This window comes from Cydia splendana, chromosome 12 (assembly GCF_910591565.1).
Source record: "Cydia splendana chromosome 12, ilCydSple1.2, whole genome shotgun sequence".
Classification (NCBI taxonomy): domain Eukaryota; kingdom Metazoa; phylum Arthropoda; class Insecta; order Lepidoptera; family Tortricidae; genus Cydia; species Cydia splendana.
The window spans coordinates 14466313-14486473 of record NC_085971.1 but is presented as its reverse complement, the minus strand read 5'-3'; the positions used below and the strand labels follow the sequence as shown (position 1 = coordinate 14486473).

Genomic DNA, 20161 nt, shown 5'->3' with positions numbered 1-20161 from the left:
TTAAAAAACCATCAACATTATGATCGTATTAATAAAAAGCGGAAATACTCTACCATTGTCAACACAAAATCATTTATTTCATGAATCATTATTCATTCCAATTCCACCCTCATGGTTATTGGGTAAAACCCTTGTTTATAAGCTTTAACGAATGACTAAGCTTTATTCTACTATAAAACTTTCTACTTAAACAGAGATCCACTCCATTGATAACAGAGTATGGAACTAGAATAGATTACGTTAGAAGTACTAAAAACACTTGACTCTTAACTGACCAGATATGAATCTTACGGCTTTGGAATAAGGCTTACGATTTGTCAGCTACCAGTTTAGATGGTACAGTAGGTACGTTTGTTAACCTTTGAAATAATTAAGAAAAGTGATTACTAATGAGCTGATAAGACCCAGTCGGGTAAAGGTCAGGTATACGGACCTTTTGTTGTCTGTAGCAAGTTAAAGGATTAAATAACATGTTTAGAATAACTTGTTAATTATGTGGTGATTATGATACTAATATTGACAGGTGTATGGAAGTAGTATTTATTTATTATTACTGAATAGTGGGCGACCCTTTAAGTCAATTACTAATGCCTGTTGAATCTAGGAATTTCCATATTCTGAGGGCTGTAATGTGTTGTATCATATCATATCATATCATATCATTTATTCAGTAATGGTCATACATTGTCATTTATATATACAATTCACTTAATGAACTAAGGATAATATAGAAATAACAAAAAAAAAATACATGTCAATTTGCATAATAAAAGATGGAATGTTCATATTTTTATATAAGTAAAAAATAAATAAATGTCAGGTCTCATTACCTTATATCATATCTGTACCTTATAAGGTCTGAATATGTGCCGCCTTAATATTAGTGGTGGCCCTTTTTTTAGGGTTCTAGTAGGTAGGTGTCTGTCTGTCATCACGAGGCTGTAAACTCATGAACCGTAATAGGTATATGCCGCTGCTACCATGCCGCTATAACAACAAATACTAAAAACAGAATAAAATAAATATTTAAGTGGGGCTCCCATACAATAAACGTGATTATTTTCCTGTTTTTTGCGTAATAGTACGGAACCCTTCGTGCGCGAGTGCGACTCGCCCTTGGCCGGGTTTTTAGGGTTCCGTACCCAAAGGGTAATACGGGACCCTATTACGAAGACTCCGCTGTCCGTCCGTCCATCCATCCGTCCGTCCGTCCGTCCGTCCGTCCGTCCGTCCGTCCGTCCGTCCGTCCGTCCGTCTGTCACCAGGCTGTATCTCACGAACCGTGATAGCTAGACAGTTGAAATTATCACAGATGATGTATTTCTGTTGCCGCTATAACAACAAATACTAAAAACAGAATAAAATAAAGATTTAAGTGGGGCTCCCATACAACAAACGTGATTTTTGGCCGAAGTTAAGCAACGTCGGGCGGGGTCAGTACTTGGATGGATGACCGTTTTTTTTTGCTGTTTTTTGCATTATGGTACGGAACCCTTCGTGCGCGAGTCCGACTCGCACTTGCCCGGTTTTTTGATATTAGTGGTCATGTAAGTAATAATAATAATGACGATTGTGTTTCCTTGCAGGCTAGCCGCCCTACAAGCGGCGGGAGCCAACGACTGGCGCGCCAGAGTGTGCCGGCTGAGCCCCGAGAAAGAGGATTCCAAGGCCATAGAACGCGCCAAGAACATGATCAATGTAAGTACTGGCTTGCTATATTTCATTATTAAGAAAAACGTCTATGTCGTATTTATTGTGCTCTTGTTCTGCACTTCTGCTTTATAGATTTGACACAGAACTGTCAATATATCGCTGACTGCACCATCGTATCGTTGTCCCTAATTACCCTTTTTACATCTTTCATGTAACTAAAATGATTTCAAAAAGTGAATCCAGAAATTTCTTATTTGTACAAAATATGATTTACTTATTCTGTTTAAATTTTCTCACAAATGAAACCAGTTACCTACATATTCTAGCAGTTTAACTTTACTATAAAACGGTTTTAAGTTATCTTCTTATTCCATACATACATATGAGAGAAACTTACTAAATGATATGACTAAATGTGAGCTTATACAGCTTATACATAGTACCTATATTATTTTATATTAGCCTTTCGTTACGATACATTTTCGGCAAATATTTTTATACTCTTTGGTACCAAAGTGATCGTTATTTTCCAACAGCGTCGAAATAAAAATAGCCCACTAGAGTAGAGTGCAGACCTTGCAGTTTTGCCCCGTCGCTGAGTGCCCCTCGAAAACTATTGTGGCGCGAAGTGCTGTGATGCTGTCAGCTTATACCCATGTGGCATTTTTCCTATCGTTATATAGTGTAGTAAGAGCCTTAAAAGTGAGTACTTAGATATTTATTGGTCTGATAGGGGCATAACAGAGATGCTATAAGATAAAATAAAATTTAAGTAAATTAGTTCTTAACGGATAACTCACTTCCAAGAGATCGCGCAGAAATAAAAAATAGCCCACTCTGCTTCAGTTATGCCCCGTATAAGGTTAGTGCTGCTTGAAAACTATTGTGGCGCGAAGTGCTGTCAGCTTATACCCATGTGGCATTTTTCGTATCATTATCCTATGTGTCGAGGGGGTTCAAAAGTACGTGTAATGTTATTCTAATAGTGGCATTACAGAGTTGCAATGACAGAAAATATTATTTAAGAACTTAAATTAACGGATAGCTTTTTTTCTAAAAGATCTCGCAAAAATAAATATACGAGCAGCCCACTCTTTGCTGTAGCAGGCGTGGCTCACTCCGCGATTTCGTCGCTTTGCAACAGATAGCTAAAAGTACATCCGTTCCACACCAATTTTGGTGGCTAGCCATAAGCCGCGCGTGGCGCTGTCGCCACCTAGCGGCCATATCTGTCCTGATCGGAACAGACGCGTTTTGTTAGAGAGTGAGTCTTCTGTACTGTATTATTATTTATTCTGTGGCTCTAGCTTTGCCCCGTCGCTGAGGTGGCGCGAAGTGCTGTCAGTTTAAACCAATATGGCATTTTTCCTATAATAAAATTGCCCTAGAGAGTTCTAAAAGTGCGTAGAAGATTACTGTAGTACTGTAGAAGATTAGTCTAGTATAATTATGAGGAAGAGTTTTATTAAGGGCGTAAAATCAACACAATGTGCCAATTTCGTAAATTTGTTAAGAGATTTAAATTACGCCAAAAAAACTTGTATTTTTTAATGAAAAATACACCGTGAATTTGTAATACAGGCAAGGTATTTCCGTAACTAAATTCGGCGCTCAAAATCAATAGCTATTGTCAAGGGCATAGTGTTAGGCCGAGATATCTCTGGCTTTCGTGGTTCTCTATAAGGGGTTCTCTATTCGTATTTAATTCGTAGATAAACATATACATCAACCGATCCATTCCATTGAGAATACATTAAATTAACCACTAAACAGCTCAATGATACACAAGTGTATCAAGTATAACTTTAAATTGAAAAGTTCTAAATTCCGGGAGTTAAAAAAATCAGCACCTGTGGAAAGTGCTAAAACTCGCGACCAGAAAACTGCAGATGACTCAAAGATACATCAAACAATCAATCAATATCAATACATTTTCACGAACAGTGGCACAGTGAGTTTCAGTGTTCCATCTGTTTCCACCGTACCGTACCTAATGTCACAGCATCGCCGCCTGTCACTTTGCGCCCGACGGGAAGTAATAGACAGCCAGAGTTCGAAACTCGAGGGAAGCGTGCGGAAAAGGCTCTATTAAACGAGTAGTTGTGACTTGTTTTGGTGATAGTGAGTCAAATAGTAAAATAGTCGCATTTCTAGTATGTTTATCCCCTGATAAAGGTTGTGAACCCCTGTTCACAACCTTTTTCGGTTCTTTGATTAAACTACAATTTTGCGGTGCTAAAAAATTGAAAAGTCTCTTACCTATATTACTATCCTAGGATTTGGTTTAAGCGGTCGTATATTGATGATACATAACCCCTTTTTATTGTTACATTTTAAATTGATATTACATGCACTTCGGTCTAACATTTAATATACATACATAACATATCTTAGTTAAATTGACTCATCGATTTTATCTACCGTTAGCTACGTGTAGATTGTTAAATTTTAACAACGTTAAACGCGTTATCATAATCATAACGTCACTGATAAACCTAACCACACCCCTAGCAAGCGATGATCACCCACCAATAATGATGTCGTGACAAATCTCGTACGATACTGAGGGCCTACCGCGAACCACGTTCGACGTGTTGCCTCTCTGTCGCACCTGTAAATTCGTATGTAAGTATGGCAGGGAGGCAACATGTCGAACGAACAAGCGGTAGGTAGGCCTCTGAGGTCGATTCTTATCTACGTCGCGTGACCTGGGTTAATCTTGGTTTTGACACTTAAACAACCTCGTTTGCTGCTTTCACACCAAAAATTGGTCTCTTTTCGCTGCGAAGATGAAAAAATTGCGTGACGAATTAACCAATTTTTTAAATGTGCATGTACTAGGTAATTTATAACTGAATGAAGTCTTTAGTTTTTTTTTCTACCGCTGGAGCAGGTACCTAAGTACGTTTTTCAAATATTATGGCAATATTCTACTAAAATCTACGCTGCACTTTTTAATAAACAAAAAATGCTTTTTTTAACATAGTGTGATAAATTACGTACGATTATTTATCAATTAAACATGGCGCTTCCTGTTCCGTTTTGCAAGTTGGTAACAATGATAATGGCAATACTTTGACCTTTAACCTAAATAAAAAGTGTGTAAGATAAGAATTTACTATAAACTTCAACATTTATTCAGCAAATAGGCCACAAGGGCACTTTTACATCGTCAACATTGAATTTACATACAAGCAAAAATAATAACAATATCATACTATACTACACTAATCCTAGCCTAGTTTGTGGTAATAGTAATTCATTTGGCTTAATTAAAAATTTTACAACTCAGTAAAATTACGTTTTTTGTCGCTATCCAGCAGGGAGTGTTACATAATTACAACACCACGCCTTTGCCAACTTTAACACGAATACCAAAATCGCGTGAGATCACACATCCCTATCATGCACGTTTAAATATAATCTTTATATCTATTTAATTAAGGTCGCTGTTGGTACATTAAAGAGTTGATTAGGTCCAAGGAAAAGTTAATATTGACAGGTCACGATCTAGTTTCCTACCCCTGGAGCGCGTTAACCTAAATCACCCTTTTGTTTTAGTTCATCCATCGCCAACGAGTGGCGTATTAATTGAAGACTGATTTATTATATTTACTTTGTAAATCTCGATAAAAGCTTTCGTTTCTCGATCATTTACGGTTCGCTTTCAATTTGTCTTCAAAAGTTTGTGAGATAAATCAAATCAATCAATGTTAAATACTCACTTTCAACGTTTCATTACTAGCTTTAAGTAATAAGAAGTGAAGAAAGTGATAAAACGTACTTATAAGCGCAAAAGGAGAAAACTTTAAAGTAAGAAATGTACCATACAATAAAATGTTTCATGACAAAATTCGTCAAGACGTTACGATAACCATAAAACTCGAAAAAAATCACTTTTCCATCTGAGACACTCGTAATAATACGATAAATATGAGTCCATCTAAAAGCCAAAAGAACTTTGGCTATGTCTTGTCTACAAGAAGGCCACGAATCTAAACCTCTGTGTGATCTATAAAATGAAAAAATCTCGCTAATATTCATTCATTTCTCATATCCCCCAAATATTAGTTTGCTCCAAAGGCACCATCCTAAACCAATATCGAAGCTTCCCCAGCATTCCATCTATTACCTGCCCGCAAATTCTCTTTATTGCTATGTCATCGTTACACGAGTCCAGTGGACGCAATTTTCCACATACTTTCCTCCCTTAAGAGGTAAGTTCGGCCATGTGTGGTTTACGAGGGAAGTGGCCGTGTAGGCTCCAAATTAAGGAATGTTACGATGTGATAAGAGACTTAGTGCGGTGACATTTTTGTTTTATTTAGGTCCGAGGGTCTAAATGATGTAGTTTCAGAGCAGTTTTGCGGAGATGTTGTATCAACCGGTTGACAAGAGAGGGCGTTGTTGTTTTGTTAAGTTAAACGATAGAGAAACTATAACCCGACTACTGATTTCTTTCATATAGTGCTTTTTGCAATTCGTTAAAAAATATGTCTGAAGTCAGCTGGGCTACACGTGTATTTTTTTGTGATTTTTTTGAAACGTCATTTGTTTAAGTTCCCTGTAGACTCTGTAGAAAATACGGTAAGGGGCTATTCATAAATTACGTCATTTCAAATTAGGGGGGGGGGGGTCTGGACATCGGATGACGGTAGCATGAAGTAGGAGGAAATGGGGTCATTTGAAGCATGATTTTTGGATGATTATAGGGGTGGGGGGGTCAAAAATCGTCAAAAATCGATGACGTAATTTATGGACAGCCCCTAAGTACTTGGTTCCAAAAAGAAAGATTTTTTTAAACAAAAGAAATGTAGTACACCACTATATTTACACATACACTGCGGTACAAGTTGAAAAAAAAAATTGTGTAATTACAGGTAGTATTTCGATGGCCTTTACCAACTTTTCGGGTCACTCCTTTCCAAGTTTACCCTATATTCAAAAGTACGAATGACCTCTCAAACTTCCACCCGGTAACTAAAGGGCAAAATGTTAATGTCACGTTCAGGGCTGCATTGGCAGCCGGAATGCATTCCGCTTGCTCACCTATGTCAAAATCGTCAAAGGCTCAGTAAAACCAATATAAGCTCTTTTCGATAAAGCGTAGCTGTGATAGTTTTGGAGGTCTCGTTATAATGGCGTTTGGGAATTGGACTCGCACCACCAATGATAATCCCCATCTGTTTTTTGTTCACGAAGCTTACCGGGCGCGTTGCTTAAAGCGAACCAGCTTAAAGAGGGAAGTATAGCTACTGGCAAAAAGTATTTTTTTCATACAATTTCCATTTCGGGAGAAAACTTTTCCACTAACTAAATCTTAACATATCACTTTGAGTTTGATGAAGATATTATGCTGAAGCGTTCGCGCTTCAGCATAATATCTTCTAGGTTTATAGGTTTCGCTTTTTTTTAATAAAAAAAATGTATTGCATGTTTGTAAAAAGGAAAACCTATAAACCTACTCGTATTGCATGTTTGTAAAAAGGAAAACCTATAAACCTACTCGTAGTTTTTCATTGTGTCAATAACATACTAATCATGTCAAATCATGGAGAATGGAAAATATTTAGAAGTGGAAAAACGTTTTCTCTTTTTGTACGAACAATTACGTGCTATATACTTCCCTCTTAATGACTAGGTAGGTACCCTACACCACAGAATAAATAATAGTACTAGGTACAGAAGACTCACTCTCAACAAAACGCGTCTGTTACGATCAGCACAGATATGGCCGCTAGGTGGCGACAGCGCCACGCGCGGCTTATGGCAAACCCCAAAATTGGGGCCGAACGGATGTACTTTTAGCTACCTGTAGCAAAGCGACGAAATCGCGGAGTGAGCCACGCCTGCCTACACTAGCGTCTTTTGAACATCGGCGTCTGCCGTCTACGAGTAGTCAGCGCTATGAAAAATAACGTCGCCGCGCGTTTGCGCCAACGTTGCGTCGAGCAGCAGCCGTAGTTTTGACTATAGACGCTGACGCTCGGAAGACGCTAGTGTGAGGTCTCTCTAAGCGTACTCGTATTCTGATTAGGTACCTATGTATAAACTGTTAAAAACTTCAAGATCCTGTTTTGCTGGTGAAGAACTCAACAGAGGCAGAATGTTCAGTGAATAGCGTAAAGGTAGCAACAGTAAGGCACGGCTCGCGGAAAGTTTAGTCTATTCTTAGCCAAATGACACGGCTATAAAAAGAACCTGAAAATGCCAATCACCTCGACCTTTTGCTTGAAACCTGTGACATTCATTCAGAAATGATGTATTATATTTTGAGGCAAAAATTCAAAATTATATTCCTATTATGAATGAGGCTGCATCAATAGCAGTTAGCCAGATGTATGCGAATAGCAAAGTGTTTTTAGCATTCAATTAAGTGTAGTTACACCTATTAGGTACCTAATCCGCAATAAGACTTAACTATCCAATAAATAGGTACATAAATGTTCAGAAACGTTAAATAACACTAAATATTGTATACGACACGACATTGAGTGCCTTTTATTTTATACAAAGTTCCTATGTAATCCTCGGGCCTTTTTGGAGGCAATAAACTGGAGAACAAAAACAATAATCCACCCCTAAACAAACTTCCCATAAATACGAAATAGATTTCGATTCCCGCACACTTAGACAAATATCCCAATAGAGGCATCCAATTTTTTCCTTCCAATCGTACCAAATCTGTTCCATATTTATTGGCGCGAGAAATTGGATTTGCGCTTTTCCGGAGCTAACGTTTATTAGATCTGGTGACAGCGCCATCTATGTGTGACGGCGGAAATTAAATAGTCGACCGTTGCGCCTCGAGGCGGCAGATGGCGTTATTTGACAGGAAAATCGTTGAGTTTCTTTCAATACGTAAATATTTTCCGTGTCGAATCAACAATATATGTCAATACCGACATCATAATCGTAAATGAAAGAAATTGCTTTAGTAGGTAATAAAGCGTCGCCTCCAGGATTTCCTTATGACTGCCATCTTTCATTTTATACGTAGGTACATTGTAAATGTAGTATTTTATTCTCAATCTTCCTTTTTCTCGAAAGCAACTCGATTTTTCCTGTAATAATATGTGTACATATGACATGAATAAAAGAGTACTATATTTAAATAATATACCATGGTATTTTCATGATGGCGTCAAAATGTGTGCGTTTATTTCCTATAGTCCTTTCGTTTTCCTTTCTCAGGATAATAAAAGGAATATAAAGGATTTTCTTGTATATAAATAGATTATTTACCACAATGCTGCGTCAAAAAGGAAAACATCGTGAGGAAACCGGACCGGAAGGCCTAGCTTCTCCTCTGCGTTGAAAGGTCAGATGGTAGTCTCTTTCGAAAAAACTAGTGGCTACGTCAATACTTGGGATTAGTTGTCAAGCGGACCCCAGGCTCCCATGAGCCGTGGCAAAATGCAGGGATAACGCGAGGAAGATGATGATGAACCCAGTTCGAACACTTCTGTGTACTCCTGGGTCTGAGGGGCTACCGCGAAAACTGAAATTCGCAAATTGCGGGGATCTTTCTCTTTTACTCTAATGAAGGCGTAATTAGAGTGACAGAGAAATATGCCCGCAATTTGCGAACTTTGATTTACGCGGTTATAGCCCTGTACTGGGCATACCCATTTTATGAAATGAATGGACTCTCGCTGTACACTCAGTTGTAAATCCACTTAAAAACGAGTGCAACGCGTCTATTGATACCCCATTTTACTTTTCTAAACGCCTAACAGTTTCGTGATTAGGTTTTCTTCTAGTCTTCAATAAGCGAAACCATAACAAAAATGCAATAGTACATTGTGCAACGAGGGGGGTATGTGAGATTTTGTAAACGAGGTCGATAGACTCGAGACTACAATATTCTTACCCCCAGAGTTACACACAATGTATTTCGTCTTCAGTTGATCAATGACATCTTGCATTTGAACGACGTTTCTCATTTTTTGAGAGGTATTAACTCAAATACTTACGTATTCATTCACGGCAGACCTCGAAGGAGATGGCGGCACGATATTGACGTTTTTCGGAAAGATTGGCCTAATATTGCCCTAGAACGAGACACATGGAAGAAAGAGAGGAATGCTTTGCCCAGTAGTGAAACACAATAGGCTAACAAATAAACAAATAAATTTTAACTCGAATATGTTTATTTCCTTTGGTCTTTGCATATGCGATTGATATGCCCACCGACTTAAAAGTAGAGATGCACCGGATATTCGGTTACTATCCGGTATCCGGCCTATCCGGCCTTTATTTTATAATCCGGCCGGATACCGAAGAGTGATCCGGATACCGGATAGTAAGTAACATTGCTTGATTTCGAAGTACATACTTAAACAAATTCGATTAAGAAACAGTCACGGTCAAAATCGTACTCGTTTATTATTATAAACAATTTAAACATTCCACTTGCAACCACACGCACTCATTTTGAAGTTTTCGAACCTAGAAATGAGTCCGCGCGAACGTTCACTAAGAAACAGATCAAAACCTGCACAATGGCCACCTGAAAAACCGAAATATAGGTATAGTTCCGCCGGCCGAATATTCGGCGGCCGGATACCGAATATTCAGCCGATGGTCAGGCCGAACATCCGGAATGGAATGCAGGGCAAAACATCTCGGATCCCCGAGAGACCTCCCCGAGGTCCTACTCAACATTAAAGGTTTGATAGGATTCCTCGAGGAGCTGGGCCTACCCCCTATCACGCAAAATAGGCGCCAGTCGTCGAGTGCGGAAAATCGCCCGAACTACAATACAATACATCCGGTATCCGGCCAAACAACTATCCGTTGCATCTGTACTTAAAAGCCTTCCAATTAACCACGTTTTCCTTATGCCTAGCCTCCGCTGCATATTTGGCCTTATTTTCGTAACCATGCTGTTCACATACAGCCCCACATTACCTTTCCGATTCCATTCCTTGCCATACGCGGCATCACCATTAACTTCGCTTGCCGAGCTACAGGAAAACCTGTATGCATGACGAGACACGTCATTACCAGTGATCGTTAATTTTCTAGCAATTTTGGTGCAGCATAAGTAAAAATAAAGGATTTTCTTCAATTTTTTTCTAGGGAGAGGATTGGTTAAGGTTAATATTACTGTTATTAACCCTAATTATTTATTCCACCTAGAGTAGGGCATACAGATGCTTTTAACCAACAATGCTGCACCAAATTAACGATCACTGGTCATTACATTAGTCTGGCAAACTATTTAATTAATTATTTCCGTCATTAATAAACTGAGAAAAAAAACCGGCCAAGTACGAGTCGGACTCGCGCACGAACGGTTTCGTACCATTACGCAAAAAATGGCAATAAAATCACGTTTGTTGTATGGGAGCCCCACTTAAATTTATTATATTCTGTTTTTAGTTATTTAGCTTATAAGCGGCAACAGAAATACATCATCTATGAAAATTTCAACTGTCTAGCTATCACGGTTCATGAGATACAGCCTGGTGACAGACAGACGGACAGAGAAGTCCTAGTAATAGGGTCCCGTTTTTACCCTTTGGGTACGGAACCCTAAAAAGTAACGTGGAATGGTTGATCAATGATCATACAATAAAATTTTGACATTCGAGTGTTTTTAGTAGAGATGCCACGGATAGTTGTTTGGCCGGATACCGGATACCGGATATTCGGCCTGATCATCGGCCGGTTATCCGGTATCCGGCCGCCGAATATTCGGCCGGCGAAATTATACCTACATTTCGGTTTTTCAGGTGAGCATTGTGCAGGCTTTGATCTGTTTTGTAGTGAAAGTTCGCGTGGAAAGTATTTCTAGGTTCGAAAATGAGTGCGCATGCAATAGCGGAATGTTTGAAATGTTTTAAAATAATAAACGAGTACGATTATGACCGTCACTGTTTCTTAAATCCAATTTGTTGACTTCAAAATCAAGCAAAAATACTATCCGGTATCCGGCCGGATAGTAGGTCACTATCCGGTATCCGGCCATAGTAAAAAGAGGGCCGGATAGGCCGGATACCGGATAGTAACCGGATATCCGGTGCATCTCTAGTTTTTAGTCACAGAAAGGGCTCGCCAGACAATAGTTATTAACCTTTTCGCAGCCATTGGCTTGATATAAAGTCAGTACATTTCGTATCCCACACGCCACGACTTGATACGGGTTGTCTACCTGCAATTTTTGATATGACACTTTATTACTTCATTAACGTGGCGGAGAAAAGGTTAAGGACCTCGATTTCACATTCATACCTTGGGTAAGTTAACTTTATTCTAGAGATGCGTAAAACGTTTCACTGAGTTGATAAGATTGATTCATATCATTCGCTCGCGGTCATATATATCACTCATTTCGCTCACTTCGCTCAGTGGATCTGTAGACTATATTGTTCAAGAGTGAGTAGAGTGAAATGTCAATTAATCAGATACACACAGCCATAAGTGCGACCAAGATGGCGAATCACGCGATACGATCGCGGCATGTTTTCCCGACACCCTCCGAATTCTTCCGAACCGCTCCGAAACCTATTCGCATCGTCTCAATCGCTCCTCGCTGGTCACGCTCGGCCAGCTCATTCGAATCATGAGTGGGAAAGAGCGCGCAAGCAACACTGAGATAGATGAGCGACTGAGCGAGTTAAATCATCAGTGAGTTGAAGAGTGAGCGAGTTCAATCAAAAGATATAAGTTCATTTAAATCACTCTCTCGTGAACGACACATGTCTACTTTATTCATTTTTAATAACTTGGCTGGCGCGTAAGGCCTGGTGGAGGGATCTGGTTACACTGGTTTATCTAAGAACGAATCACGCGCAGCTATCGAAACATGCATGGTCAGGTTCGAAACCCGTGCCATATGCGGTCGCGGAAGGAGGTCGACGTATGCGCTTGCCGCCTCGGATAGTTAAAAGGTTGCCGCTTAAGGTCCTCTTAGGAATCGCCTTGGAAGATGGTTTGGAAGTATCCAGTACATTTTGGTTTAGTTAGAGTAAGCCTATTTGGTTAATCTTTTGATCTAAAAATGTCACGCATACGCCAACGACATTAGTACAAGCTAGCTTTCTTAAAAGTACCGTTCGTCCCTATCTGTCATTTTGACATTTGTGTTTGTTAGAAAAAGACAAAATTTAACAAAGGTGTACTAAGAAGTTTTATGAATAAGGGGGTTTATGATCATTTTGATTAGACTTATGTTCATTAATTTTGAGGCAGGCCAAAACTACATTATTACCCACTGTCTCAGAATATTTTGCTAAGTGTTTGTGTGAGGAACAATAATATTTGTTCCTAAGTCATGGGTGTTTTCCATGTATATAAGTATGTATTTATCTATATAAGTATGTATATCGTCGCCTAGCACCCATAGTACAAGCTTTGCTTAGTTTGGGGTTTGGGGCTAGCTGTGTAAGCTGTCCCCCTAATATTTATTTATTTATTTAAGTGTATACTGTCTATTGAACTTTGGTACGACACTAGCCAACAGGAACGGGAATGCAATAAGTGCACGAGCGCAGCATAATGTAATGTTAGCCATTGGTCAAACCAGTTTGTGTCGTGACGCAACGCAGGCTCCGACTTATCTGCGTATACGGCGCACATCGCGCGCACACTCAACAGATTTAGCGCACTATGTAAATCGTCTAAACTTCTAAAGTAGGTAATGAATATTTTATTTGCAATGAATATTACCAATTACAATACATAGCCTATTCATGCAACAGGTGGTAGTTATCATGAATGGTATGTAAAAATATGTACCTACTTACCCAAAAAAATTAAGATATAGGTATAGGTACATAAAAAAATCTTAGTAACAAACTGTGATATATTGTAATGTAAGTAATAGCGTTAGCAAATTTTTTTTTACGGGAAGTTTCATAGATCTCTGCAAATCGTAATCTATAGGTAATAGTTTTTTTGTTGGAACCCAGGTTGGATATTGAAAATGAATTATATGTAGTTATAAAAAGCGCAGTAGGGTCGGTTTTAAACGAGCATTATGTATTGTGTAGTAGTTCTCGTTATTTGTTTTCTCTTACCATTTCATATGTAACATTTGCCCCATAACTTAATCAAGGCGTCAGTACTTAACCTAATTTGCGTGTCAAATGTAGAATCTAGGTGATTCCCTGAGGAAAACATTGTCTGAGCGAACATTGTGCATCATACTAATTCAGCCTTTGACTAACGTTTGACTGCAGTTAACATTTAGCTTTGGGGACCGTGTTTGGCAGTATACATCAGTTTGTTCTAATATAGAGTGTTTTTCATATAATTGACGTCTGGCCTAAATTCAATCTGAATTTGTGTGTAGTTTTTAATTACTTTTCCGTTAGTGAAAATGAACACACGACCCAAAGCGATGTGTGACCGTCGCGTTCTAAATATAACTATGTACTTACAATTACACTAGTAGCCAGCGGTTACTACATGTGTAAACATTTATTTTTTAATTACTAGTGATTTAGTTGCAATTGGCCACGGCAATATTTAGTTATCTGTGCTGTGTGTGTATTATACGTTAACACTCTGTTATCATTCCGTACACTGTGCCCGTAACTAAATGTATGGCAGAAGAATAATTGCTTATAAGATTTACTATGTATTGTAAAAAACGAAAGCGCCTTATCTCTCATCACACGTTCAACGGACTCAACATAATACGTTTAAATACCAATTCTGAATTATTTTGGCAACGAAGACGTCGTTTTATAATATCGCCGATTTACCGGTGTTTAAGCTTTTACTCTGCATTTAAATAAATGTAATGGTGATTTCGTGATAACGTTTTTTGGTTTGTTTGTTTGTTGTGTAGGTATGTTATATGTTTTTAGGGTTCCGTACCCAAAGGGTAAAAACGGGACCCTAATACTAAGACTCCACTATCCGTTTGTCTGTATGTCTGTTACCAGGCTGTATCTCATGAACCACGATATTTCTACATTTCTTGCCGCTATAACAACAAATACTAAAAAGTACGGAACCCTAGGTGGGCAAATGACTCGCACTTACGGTTTTTTTTTATTGTTTAAAACGTGTTCACTGCGGTTTTATTTGACGGTATAGATAAAGCATCCTATTCTCACTTCCCTACTTGTTAGAAAAGGACGGATATATTACGATAAACGAGACCATCATAATCATACTGATATTGTTTACAAGGAATAATGAGGGTACTCACATACTGATAGCATTATCATTTGTTTACTCGTTATTCTGATAAATTATTATAAATTATATATGCACATTGGTTATCGAAGGAGAATACTACCGGAATAGGTTAAGACGGTTAATTATTCAAAAGGTTATATAAACGTCTACTTGATTATGTTGTTAACGATTTCTAATACAGTAGGTACCTAGAGGTATTTTAATCATACAGAATCTGTCAAAGCATCTCAACGTTGTTGTAACAGGACTCTTTATAAACGAATTTAAAAATAAATAATTGAAAGCACAAAAACGTGTTCATTCAATGGATGTCGGTAAATTTGATTTCGTGACCGCTGTAAAAAATGTATCTATAGGAAAATACCCAATCATAACAATATCTACCAACTTCTCCTTGTGTAAATGTAAATAGACATGTCCTAATTGCAGGTAGATAATGAGATCAATCATTTTAAACGACACTGAACGACTTGAACGAGCTAAAACCGTTGCCAGCGAGTTATGAAAGTGCCCTACATAATGTTTGGCGTTAGAGCGAAGTCTAATAATAAAAATTGGCCCCCGCGAAGCGTCGCTGGACAAATGCACCTGACCAAAACGATTTTTGAACTAAATATCAGATTTATCATCGCATCTGTATCTTTATTCGGTTCTTATAATGGTTATTGCTTTTTTTATTAATAAGTTTTGGCAAAAATTTCATTTTTGGTACAAGCTTTTATCGCTGACTGTACTTTTCTTACGACAGACAACGAATACTCATCGAGACAATTCTAAAAACCCCTAACACAATTAGGTTGCGTTGTTTCATCACAGAGTTCCTATGGCCACCTCCTGTCTCTATCATCAGATCAGTTCGACAGTACCATATTATTGTATTGTCATCAGGACTCCATACAGCTGCCAATTTTCATGACGCTACGATCCTTGGAAGATGGTTAAATTAGTTACCTTAGATTCCATTACAGTTAGTTACATACAGGTCGAGAGTTCCTATGGCCACCTCCTGTCTCCATCATCAGATCAGTTCGACAGTACCACATTATTGTATTGTCATCAGAACTACATACAGCTGCCAATTTTCATGACGCTACGATCCTTGGAAGATGGTTAAATTATTTACCTTAGATTCCATTACAGTTAGTTACATACAGGTCGAGAGTTCCTATGGCCACCTCCTGTCTCCGTCATCTGATCAGTTCGACAGTACCATATTATTGTATTGTCATCAGAACTACATACAGCTGCCAATTTTTACGACGATCCTTGGAAGATGGTTAAATTAGTTACCTTAGATTCCATTACAGTTAGTTACATACAGGTCGAGAGTTCCTATGGCCACCTCCTGTCTCCATCATCAGATCAGTTCGACAGTACCACATTATTGTATTGTCATCAGAACTACATACAGCTGCCAATTTTCATGACGCTACGATCCTTGGAAGATGGTTAAATTATTTACCTTAGATTCCATTACAGTTAGTTACATACAGGTCGAGAGTTCCTATGGCCACCTCCTGTCTCCATCATCTGATCAGTTCGACAGTACCATATTATTGTATTGTCATCAGAACTACATACAGCTGCCAATTTTTACGACGATCCTTGGAAGATGGTTAAATTAGTTACCTTTAGATTCCATTACATAGTTACATACAGGTCGACCTAATAAAAGCTTGTTAAAAAGGACTGGCGACTTGTTTAACTGATTCTTTTGTTTTGTTCGCGTATTGACCTTTTAATGTCGTATACGCTTTTAGTTTTGTTTTGTGATAAAGGAGACAAGGAATAAATATTGAGCAAATAAATGACTTATGTTACAATGAAAATGAACGGCCATGCGAAATATGGCAGATATCTTTACTTTAACTTGTTCGGACATTCTGACTAGGGGCTGTCCATAAATTACGTCATCGATTTTTGGCGATTTTTGACCCCCCCCCCCCCCCCTATAATCATCCAAAAATCATGCTTCAAATGACCCCATTTCCTCCTACTTCATGTTACCGTCATCCGATGTCCAGACCCCCCCCCCCTAATTTGAAATGACGTAATTTATGAATAGCCCCCTAGCAAAATTTGTCAGTTTCAAGTAGATACCTTATTGGAACTGAAAGTACTAGAAAATCAAGAACGGTGATGATATAAAATTTAAATCAATTAATTTAATGAGTCTGTGTAACACATGTCCGTAAAATCGTGCGAATCAACTTCTATCAAGGAACAGACACCAATTAAAAAAATATTAAAATGACATTATGTATCATAATAAGACTGAATTTCACACGAAATTCAACACAGTGTCGTTTTCCTTTGTGGAACGGCAAAATATTATGCCAATTTTATATCAAGACAGTATAAGTAGTAGGTATATGTAAAAGGTAACGCACACATCCATAAGTTATCGTAATCATCGTATAGACGTGCCATTTCCAATTTAGATTAATTATCTCCATACTTCTTTACTTGTTTGTGTGATTCGCTTCTTAAAAAGTTAGACCTAAAACTGCGCTCTAAAAAAAGCGTAATCAGAAGTAGTAAGTACCTACACTACGATACAAGTGCGAAAAGTAGGAAATTACCTTTTCGCACATGTATCGTACAACGTTCTACAGGACAATTGAATATTATGGCCCTTTAAATTTAATTTAAACTTTAAATTTAATTGACATAGTTGCGTAATGTGCTAATTATTCCACTAGTGCCGTAAAGTAGCCCTATATCTTATACTTTTAAACGAGCATCTATATATATTTCGGGGATCACGGAAACGGCTCTAACGATTATGATTAAATTTGCTATATGGGGGTTTTCGGGGGCAATAAATCGATCTAGCTAGGTCTTATCTCTGAGAAAACGCACATTTTTGCGTTTTTATAAGTTTTCCGAGCAAAGCTCGGTCTCCCAGATATTGTAATGTAATAGTTATTTACGATACAAGTGCGGAAAAGAGGAAATTCGAAACGAGTGGCGATAAATTAAAACACGACCGAAGGGAGTGTTTTAAATCGACACGAGTTGCGAATTACCTATTCGCACGTGTATCGTACAACATTTTACAGTACATATGGCCCTTTAAACTTTTGACATCGCATGAAAAGCTATTTTGCGAACTAGTGCGGGAAAATAGGACCGTATGTACTGTAAATGATATTGAAATCAAGTTTTCTGATTACGCTCCTGTAACTAACATCAACAATTATCTGAACTTGGCGAACCTTATGTATTTGCATTAAGGTTTACGAATTGTCAGTATTAAGCGTGAACGGTGTTACTTAGAAGGCCTATAAATCCTATAATACAATGCATACATTCACATTTCAAGTGCGATGCTGAATTATAATTAGTCGAACGGATTTAGCTTCCGGCATTTGCATAAATACGTTATAATGCGGCGTAATCATTTTGATTGCCTTAATCTCTTGTATGCGCAGTATATTCTTTGTTTACATTTTATGACACCTCCATTTGAGACTTATAAATTAGTCATATATCATTATATTCATTATCAAAAGCCCATCGATAGGTATTTGTTGTTTATTAATCGTTCGCTGATTTTATAAATGTTTTAATGCATATTTATGTAGATTTTATTGATCAGGAAAAAAATAATCATACAATCGACAATACTAGGTAATATTATAGCTATAGTTAGGTTATAAGTGTTATAACCGGCATGGAAGCTTCCTTATAACTGACTTTAAAAAACTAATACGACGACGTTTGGTTTTTATATAGACCCTACTCTTTTAGACACGTTGGTTTAAACATAGCCCAGGTCATAAGAAAAAATCGATGACAACTCATTCATCAATGTCTGCTCAATAGATTTCACGCTAACATATCATATCCACCCACATATAGACTGCTAAAATCATAACCCTGCCTTTTGACTTTGCCGCAGTGTGGTAAAAAGCTATTTTGCATTGCACCCGACAGTGACCCAACTGGTCAGCGAGACGCGGCGGCACCGTCAGTTGTTTTGGCAGACTCGCCCGTTGCGCCCGCGCCGCGCGTACCGTCTTTTGCGAATTTTTAATTTGAAAAATCGCTTTCTCTAAGACGCACCGCGTCGTAAACCAGTGGAAATCTTTGTGATATTTTCGGATTATGTGACGTGTTTAACTTTGTATTTATTGCTCGCTTGTTTCTATAATCATGGACTCATTGTTTACGATTTATACAAGTGTTTCGTTTGCTCCAGTTCAATTTTCAATTGAAACTAACGATTTTTATATTAGTGTACATCGTGAGATGCTTGAAGCGGATCATTATCGTTCCTTATCAAATTTATCTATCTCACGACCTTGTTTCTTATAAGCCTCGTCAGAATTAACTTTCTTATATCATTTGCTATATTTGGCATAGTGTTTACAGTCATCAGTATGCATAGCAGTTAGGGTCATCAATAATCAGGTCGTTTTCTAATGTCCCCCATGCGTATGTCAAGCACGTTTCAATCTCCGATTGCGTGGTGCTAACATACATTACAATTATTTAATGGATTCGTCCTATATCGCCCTTATCGTTCTCTATTGAAACTTATTAGACTAGCGTCTTGCTTTGATTGATTTGAATTATGGTCTGTGGTAATATATTGCACTTTAATTTGTGTATTTTAATATTTTTTATGTTGGTTAGTCATTATCTTTAATTTAATTATCAATAAGAGGAAAAAAGCGTCACTATGGACATCCTCATCCTATGTTTGGAATGATTTCATCACCTATGCTAATATAATCATCTGTAATGTTTTTGCTTTGGCCAGTATCAGTCCAAAACATCTCATGTAAATTTGAATAGCTTCAATTAAGCTCTCCATAAGTTTTTGCTGGTATACACGTTAGGTGCGGACAGGTTGACATATTTGGTGAGCGCGAGCCTCAGTCGACTTTGTTGCGTATTTTATCCAAGCATATAAACGGAATGCCGTCAGAGTGAGGAAAACTACTGTATTTATTTAACATTACATTTAATATAAAAACTCGATGACTGTTCATGTTATATCACAATGGTTCAACCGAATAAGGAAACAAAACGCTGTTAAATAATTGACGAGCTGTCGAAACTTAAATCAATTAGCATGATAACTCCGTTTTTATGAACTACGTCTTCGTTTGCTTTTAAGTAGGTGTCATTTCGTCTGAGTTAAAAGTAGTTTCTGCGTTGATCCTTGAATAGATCGCACGAGTCTATGATTCGTGTTGCGGCTATCAATAAATAAATTATTGCGTTGTAAATCGATAGCTTTGTTTGGTCGTTTAATATACCTATCAATATCATTATAATATTATAAAGTCGGTTGCTAGCCAATTAAACTGAAGGTCAATGTACCATCTTTTTATCGACA

At 37.9% G+C, this 20161-nt stretch overlaps 1 long non-coding RNA gene across 1 annotated transcript in view; it reads left to right on the top strand.

Moving 5' to 3' along the window:
- The window catches only part of LOC134795744 (uncharacterized), a 333124-nt gene that overhangs the window by 16806 nt on the left and 296157 nt on the right, over window positions 1-20161 (top strand). The window lies entirely within an intron of this gene.